The sequence below is a fragment of the Littorina saxatilis genome, linkage group LG3 (assembly GCF_037325665.1).
Source record: "Littorina saxatilis isolate snail1 linkage group LG3, US_GU_Lsax_2.0, whole genome shotgun sequence".
Classification (NCBI taxonomy): domain Eukaryota; kingdom Metazoa; phylum Mollusca; class Gastropoda; order Littorinimorpha; family Littorinidae; genus Littorina; species Littorina saxatilis.
Genome location: NC_090247.1, coordinates 58,882,789 through 58,891,112, shown reverse-complemented (window position 1 = coordinate 58,891,112; position 8,324 = coordinate 58,882,789). Strand labels below are relative to the sequence as shown.

At 40.4% G+C, this 8,324-nt stretch overlaps 1 long non-coding RNA gene across 1 annotated transcript; it reads left to right on the top strand.

Annotated features, from left to right (window-relative positions):
* The first annotated feature begins 4,145 nt into the window (after nucleotides 1-4,145).
* On the top strand, nucleotides 4,146-7,468 carry LOC138962805 (uncharacterized). Its single transcript, XR_011454604.1, has 2 exons — nucleotides 4,146-4,719; nucleotides 5,485-7,468. It is a non-coding gene; the product is annotated as an uncharacterized lncRNA (long non-coding RNA).
* Nucleotides 7,469-8,324: the final 856 nt, after the last annotated feature.

Here is an 8,324-nt window from a genome sequence, read left to right as displayed (position 1 = left end):
ATTACCTTTGTAAAATAAACTTTGATTCTCTCTCTCTCCCTCTCTCCCTCTCTCTCCCTCTCTCTCCCTCTATCTGTCTCTGTCTCTCTCTCTCTCTCTCTCTCTCTCTCTCTCTCTCTCTCTCTCTCTCTCTCTCTCTCTCTCTCTCTCTCTCTCTCTCTCTCTCTCTCTCTCTCTCTCTGACCTGTTGTGGGGGTTGTTTTTTTGCCCATTGGGGCAAGCTGAATTTTCTTTACAAAAGAGCGACCAGATGCAAAATGTGTGTGCTAGTCTATGACCTTTAAGGAAGTATCATGCTTTTATTGAGGCAAACTTTCGCTTGTGACATAGGCCAGTCACCAGCTTGTTTGTTTGTTTGTTCGTTCATGGGGTGAAACTCCCACGGCTTTTACGTGTATGACCGTTTTTACCCCGCCATTTAGGCAGCCTAACGCCGCTTTCGGAGGAAGCATGCTGGGTATTTTCGTGTTTCTATAACCCGCCGAACTCTGACATGGATTACAGGATCTTTTTCGTGCGCACTTGGTCTTGTGCTTGCGTGTACACACGGGGGTGTTCGGACACCGAGGAGAGTCTGCACACAAAGTTGACCCTGAGAAATAAATCTCTCGCCGAACGTGGGGACGAACTCACGCTGACAGCGGCCAATTGGATACAAATCCAGCGCGCTACCGACTGAGCTACATCCCTGCCGCCAGTCACCAGCAATACAGAAAATACTACATGGTGGCTGTGTCGTACCAGATTTACACGAGTTGCTTTTTTAAATATTGAACTGCGAGCGAAAGCGAGAGACAAAATATATATTGAGAGACAATATTTGAAAAAGCAACGAGGGTAAATCTGGTACGACACAGTAAGCCATGTAGTATTCTGTTTATCCTACATACTGTACTAACGTGTATTTTACTCCAAACGTCCCGCAGTCTAGGCATTCAAATAGAAGACGATTCTTTTGGAACCTCGATCTTTTCCAAAGCCTTGTGCAATCTTTCACGTCAAACAAAAGAAACGTCACTTTAGAAAGTGAAGCGTGACGTGTTAGTTCTAAACACTCTTCCAGATGAAACAGTAGGCGCAAAAGTGTTTCAATAATGACGTTTGTCTCGGTGACTTTGGCATCATAAGTAGTGGGAAAACAGGTCGCTGCCTGACTAGTTTGACACGACCTCATTTACATGATATACACATGTGTCACACATGTGGTTTGAACAATATTGTTATCTCATGAGTCGTCTCTGTCACCTATGTAGGATTAAGTTAGTTACTGGAGTGAAAGTGTGTTTATCTTTATTAGTGTGATATCAAAGAAGTGTGAAACGTTCTTTGAACGTTTTATGTGTTTGCCATTAAAAAAAATCGGTACTTTCCAGCATAAAACATGAAAAAGAGAATGTTAGTCCTAGAGTTGAATGCTTAGTTTGTCATAATTGTTGTTTTAAAGGCACAGTCCTTCTGCCAGTGTGGCTCACCATCTCAGATCTGGCAAGCTTCTACATGAGGTAAGACCATCCCTCCAATTGGTCACATACCAAACAAACATTCTTAAATCATAAAAGAATTCTTTTTTCATCAAGACAATATCAGTACAATTCGAAGTTTTGAAAGTTTGAAAAGCGCGAAAGCAGGGTCACGCAAGGTAGTGATTTTCGTAGCAGACGGCGGTTCATAGGCAGTCAAAAGCCATCGCTCGAGTTCTTATGAATCACATTCGTTTGTTTTGTGAAAAGTCAGAGGTACATAACGTGCTATTGCAGATAAGCTCACAGCGAGCCCCATTCAAATTACAAACTGGCGACTGCATTGTGAAAAAGGGAAACTGGATCACACGGGTTCACGATGGCTCAGGGGTAAGATAAACCACGCAAAAATAAATTCTTTGAAAATTGCTCGCTCTTTACGTAGGGCACCTAGGATGTTCCCGTTTGGTGAGCGTTCAAATGGAAGGGTGTTTGTACTGTGTGTAAAAGCCTGACAGTATATCTGTGATGGTTTACGGGAGGCTTACTGTGCCTTTAACAGCCTGAGTGCTCTGTGTGCACAGTTTGTGTTTTTGTATACATTATTTTTGTAGAATTAAAGCCACTACATTTGGCGGATTTACAAAATTAATTTATTAAAAAATTCCAACTCGCCGTAACAAGCCATCAGCATGTTGATTTTTGGTTTGTGACCGAGGAAAAGGATGGTCTGTTAGTTTGTTTGTTCGTTCATGGGGTGAAACTCCCACGGCTTTTACGTGTATGACCGTTTTTACCCCGCCATTTAGGCAGCCATACGCCACTTTCGGAGGAAGCATGCTGGGTATTTTCGTGTTTCTATAACCCACCGAACTCGGACATGGATTACAGGATCTTTTTCGTGCGCACTTGGTCTTGTGCTTGCGTGTACACACGGGGGGTGTTCGGACACCGAGGAGAGTCTGCACACAAAGTTGACTCTGAGAAATAAATCTCTCGCCGAACGTGGGGACGAACTCACGCTGACAGCGGCCAACTGGATACAAATCCAGCGCGCTACCGACTGAGCTACATCCCCGCCCCTAAAGGATGGTCTAATACCATGTAAAAGCTTGACCAAGTTTAAGATGGTGAGCGAAACTGTTTTACAAGAAGGAGTGTGCCTTTCCACAAAGGGGAAGGTCTTAAACTTGCATTCGAGCAGAGATCTATCCGACTTACAAACTGAGACGTAGTACATACTCAGAGATATCATTTACATGATTTGTTTCATCGTGAACTTGCACATAAAATTCTCATTTTGAAGAGATTTGCTTATTTCTGATTAATCAGAGTTTCTGCCGCACTTTTGAAAAGTGTGTACTTTGCAATGCTCTAAGTCATGAATATGCATTATGTTTACATGTGTGAACAATTCAAGATAGAGGGAGGTTTTGCATGTTTGTACAGAGTTAATGTAGGGATTTTTTTTAATTGTTTTTTGGTTGAACTGATGTGTTGAATTTTTTTTCTTTGACTTGATGACAATTCTGTGATGCAACTTTAAAGCAGGAAGATTTGGCTTGCAGTGCCAGTGGGAAATTGAAAAGGAAAAATTTACAATAAATGTTGCAGTAATGATACTTTATCATGTCAGGTAGAGAACTTTGATGAGGAGTACAGCAATTCATATTCAGACCTCCCGCGGGTTAGGGGGAAGAATTTACCCGATGCTCCCCAGCATGTCGTAAGAGGCGACTAACGGATTCTGTTTCTCCTTTTACCCTTGTTAAGTGTTTCTTGTATAGAATATAGTCAATGTTTGTAAAGATTTTAGTCAAGCAGTATGTAAGAAATGTTAAGTCCTTTGTACTGGAAACTTGCATTCTCCCAGTAAGGTCATAATTATATTGTACTACGTTGCAAGCCCCTGGAGCAATTTTTTGATTAGTGCTTTTGTGAACAAGAAACAATTAACAAGTGGCTCTATCCCATCTCCCCCCTTTTCCCCGTCGCGATATAACCTTCGTGGTTGAAAACGACGTTAAACACCAAATAAAGAAAGAATTCATATTCAGGTTCAGTACCTAGAAAGCAAATGATTCAGACACACACCCATTTTTCAATTTGCTGAAGTCCTTGTATACAAAACAAACAAACAAACTTGTATAGGTTTTCTGTGTATAAATGTTGTCTGTGTATCATGTTTAGATACCCCACATCTTTGCTACCTCTTTGTATGTGTGTGAAAATGTAACATTTTCCTTTTACTTTTTTTCCTTGAAGATAATTGATTGTGATACATGTACATTATTTGGACATGACTTGATTGATGACTTTTCACCTGCACAACATTACGGGCATTGTGTGTGTGTGTGCATGCGCGTGTGTGTTTGCATAACCTTTCAGTTGCTTCATCTTGAAACTACAAACGCTCTTACGCTCTTACTGTGAGCAGACAGTACAGAACCAAAGGAATTGTTTTAGTTTTAAATGCCAAACTTACAGTGGATATGCATCGCACTTTCCTGGGCCATTTTTTTCCTCAAAAAGTTCCATATGGCACTTTTCTCTAGAAGGCAAATTAACCTGTTCTCAGTACATGTAGCAAGAGGATATTAATACAGTAGACTTCCACTATATCGCGGACTTTGGGGTCCAAAGATTTGTGGTGGGGTGGGGTGGGGGGGGAGGGGGGGGGGGGGGGGGGGGGGTCCGCGGAGAAAAAAAGTCATTAGTCATTTGAATGTATTGGTTTTGACATGTGAACTCGAATTTGATTTTGATGAATACTGTCAGAGTTTTTCTTGGTGTTGTATGAGAAAGACAAAAACACTACTCTCACCTCTGCTGTTGCAAAAAGCATCATTCTTACACTCTGCAATTGACAACCCCAGTCCAAAAACAAGGGCAAAATATTGTACAGCATATTTGCCAGTGTAATGTAAAGGAGGAGGGATTGCTAGTAAGAGAGACTGTGGAGCACCTTTCTCTGCAGGGGTCTCATCCACCACCGCTAAGAACCCAAAGAACCATAAAAGGGAGGGAGGAAGAGGAGGGGGTTGGGTGGGCACTTAAAGATAAAGTTGAAAAGAGAAGGCTAGTACACTGTCCACTCTGCAGTCTCTGACACAAGTACAAAATCAGCATGCTTGACTGCACAGCAGACACTGCTGCCAATAGACCCTATCAGTATTCCAAGCTCTCGTAATCTCTCGCAAACTTCAGAACATAGCAAAGCATGCGGTACAGCGATCTCGTGCGAGCTGCACAAGCCAAGGTTCCAAGTTCTCGCGATGTTCAAAGCATAACAAAGAGCGTGTCTCGCGAGAGCTGCTCAGATACCGAAAAGGTCTATAAAGGATGGCCACCCACTAACCATGCTGCCTAAGGGGTATCTTGTGATGTGCGATGGGGTGTACAGTTTGAGGCTGCTGTACAAGTCCATAAAAGAATTCGAATACGTTCCTCTTCACAAAGCAATTTAAGCGGCACAGCAGACAAAAAAAACCAAAAAAACTGAAAAAGCATTTTTTTAATTTTTTTTAAAGGTTGGTCCTGTTTTTTTCGGGGTCCAAGGGGTCCTCGCGATGTAGAGGAATTTGCGATATAGTGGACCGCGATTTAGTGGAAGTCCCCTGTACACACAAAGTTAAGCTAAGAAGGTGCAGTTTGCATTGTCTTTGGCCAGAGATCACAGTTATAAGAATGAAGCTAGAGTAGGATTTTCTGTACACAAGAGATTGTGTACTTTGTAAAACATAAGATCATTTATTGTCAATACAGTTAATAAATAGGTGGACAAGTTTGGTTTGTCGGCTCTTAAAAACACAGATCTAAACAATTTTTATTTATTTATTTACGAGGATTTATATCGCGCACATATCTCACCACACAAGGCGACTCAAGGCGCATGTCTACCTATTAATGCCGTGTGAGATGGAATATTTTACACAATATATCACGCATTCACATCGGCCAGTAGATCAACAGCCTGTAGAGCATAGCAAAGTACAGCGATCTCGTGCGAGCTGCACAAGCCAAGGTTCCAAGTTCTCGCGATGTTCAAAGCATAACAAAGAGCGTGTCATCTTAAAACCTATACAACTGAAACATATTTCTGCAATTTCTATTTGTCAAGCCACAATAGCATAAAAAAACCAACACTTGAAATCCTGCTCTTATTGCTCTTTTGAAAGAGTGTACCCAACAAATATTAGTAAAATGAGCTGTTCTTTCAACTTGTTATGTCTCAAAAGCAAAATGTTGTTGCTATGCAACCTGTTTGATCTAGTAACTTTGAATGAGTAAGTGCCTAGGATGTAAGCCTGTTGCAATTACTCACATATATATCTTGATACATGTATCTTGATTATGTACAATTTAACAAGAAATCAGAATGTGTACAAACCTGTGCTTGTATGTAAGGATAACTTGTTTCATATAAGTTTCCTATGTTATCACTGTTCTTTTGTTTGCTGATTATTAAATCAATAGTTTACTACCGGTGAAACCCCCCGCGGGTTAGGGGGAGTCCCATATTGGTTGGGACGAGAAAGAATTTACCCGATGCTACCCAGCATGTCGTAAGAGGCGACTAACGGTTCTGTTTCTCCTTTTACCCTTGTTAAGTGTTTCTTGTATAGAATATAGTCAATGTTTGTAAAGATTTTAGTCAAGCAGTATGTAAGAAATGTTAAGTCCTTTGTACTGGAAACTTGCATTCTCCCAGTAAGGTCATATATTGTACTACGTTGCAAGCCCCTGGAGCAATTTTTTGATTAGTGCTTTTGTGAACAAGAAACAATTAACAAGTGGCTCTATCCCATCTCCCCCCTTTCCCCTATCCCATCTCCCCCCCTTTGCGATATAACCTTGAATGGTTGAAAACGACGTTACACAATAAATAAAGGAAAGGAAAGGAAACTACCGGTGAATTGAAAATGGGATGAAAAAAGTATCAGTTCTAGTTCAAATTGAGTTCTGTATTTCAACTGATAGGAAGTTAAACTGGCATCTTAATTCCTTTTTCAAGGTCGATCTCTCGAAAAGTTGCTAAAACAAAATGTTCTAAACAGCACTGCTAATGGAGTATCAAAAATGGGCTGATTTTAGGCAACAAATTGCTTCAGATGCAAATACTGAACCAATTTGTTGCTCAAGCAAAAACCACTGTTGGTTCTTTGTCATTTTTGCACTGGCTTCTCTTCTGTTTAAGTGTATTATCATGCCATTTTTCATACTGCACATGTGTGTGTGTGTTTGTGCCTGCGTGATTGTGTGAATACATTGTCTTGTTTTGTTGTGAATTCCTTGAGGTCTCAACCGTTAACTTAGCCTATTTGGAGAGTATCAGCTTCAATATTAAATTCAATTGCTTTTTGTTCTTAAGAAAAACTTTATTGATGTTTTTGGAGGTATGACCAAGGTAGAGTTGTTTTCATTTAGGGATGAGAGGGCATGGGGAGTTTTTGTTTTTTTAATCATTAGCACATTATTTCTCAGGTGTGTTTTTTTTAAAATTCTGAAGTCATTCTCTTTTACCTATATATTGTCTGTTGTTTTGTTTGTTTTTCTGAAAATGTTTCAAGTAAAATTGTAAAGAAAATTGTTATTCTTTGCATATTAATATATCTGTGATTTTCGATATCTACCTGACTCTTGACTATACGCTGCACTGCAACACCCTATAACGACATTAGCTGTTAACGACCCGAATACTTTACTCGAAAAATGCAAAACAAGGAGAATAATTATGCAACAGGGAAGATGGAAGTTTGTTATTTTGACGACACTGGACGGGAAAAGTGCACTTTTTAATTTATATCTGAGCGAGTGTTTTTTCCCTGTAGTTGGAGGATTGTACATAGTTGTTGTTGAAGATATGCGTGATGTGTTGGAGTTGCCAGTCTACAGTGTAGGAGGCATAATATGAAATAATATGACATGTAAACTGCAGAATGTGTGCGTGTGTTTGCTCACTTTTGGTGTGTGTAGGCTAATACACAAATACAAATCCAGACTTTGTTCTTGCTGATTGGTGTTTTTACCTGTGTGCATGTGGTTGGATATCGGGTGTTTTTACCTGTGTGCATGTGGGTGGATATCTGGTGTTTTTACCTGTGTGCATGTGGGTGGATATCTGGTGTTTTTACCTGTGTGCATGTGGGTGGATATCTGGTGTTTTTACCTGTGTGCATGTGGGTGGATATCTGGTGGCCCCCCGCGGGTATGGGGAAGTTCCATATTGGTTGGGACGGGTAAGAGAAAGAATTTACCCGATGATCCGCAGCATGTCGTGAGAGGCGACTAACGGATTCTGTTTCTCCTTTTACCCTTGTTAAGTGTTTCTTGTATAGAATATAGTCAATGTTTGTAAAGATTATTGTCAAGCAGTATGTAAGAAATGTTAAGTCCTTTGTACTGGAAACTTGCATTCTCCCAGTAAGGTCATATATTGTACTATGTTGCAAGCCCCTGGAGCAATTTTTTTGATTCGTGCTTTTGTGAACAAGAAACAATTAACAAGTGGCTCTATCCCATCTCCCCCCTTTCCCCGTCGCGATATAACCTTGAACGGTTGAAAACGACGTTAAACACCAAATAAAGAAAGAAAGAAAGATATCTGGTGTTTTTACCTGTGTGGATGTGGGTGGATATCTGGTGTTTTTACCTGTGTGCATGTGGGTGGATATCTGGTGTTTTTACCTGTGTGCAAGATTTTTTTAATTATGTGCATCTCCAATTTTAAGTTTTTGTTTAAGCCGCTTCTAAAGCCCTTCTTGAAATTTGTTTACCACTTGTTTGTGTAGACCCCCTAGCAAGAGTGATGCAACCAAACACCTTCAAGTATAGAGGTTTTTGATTTTGTGCATTCATCCCCCC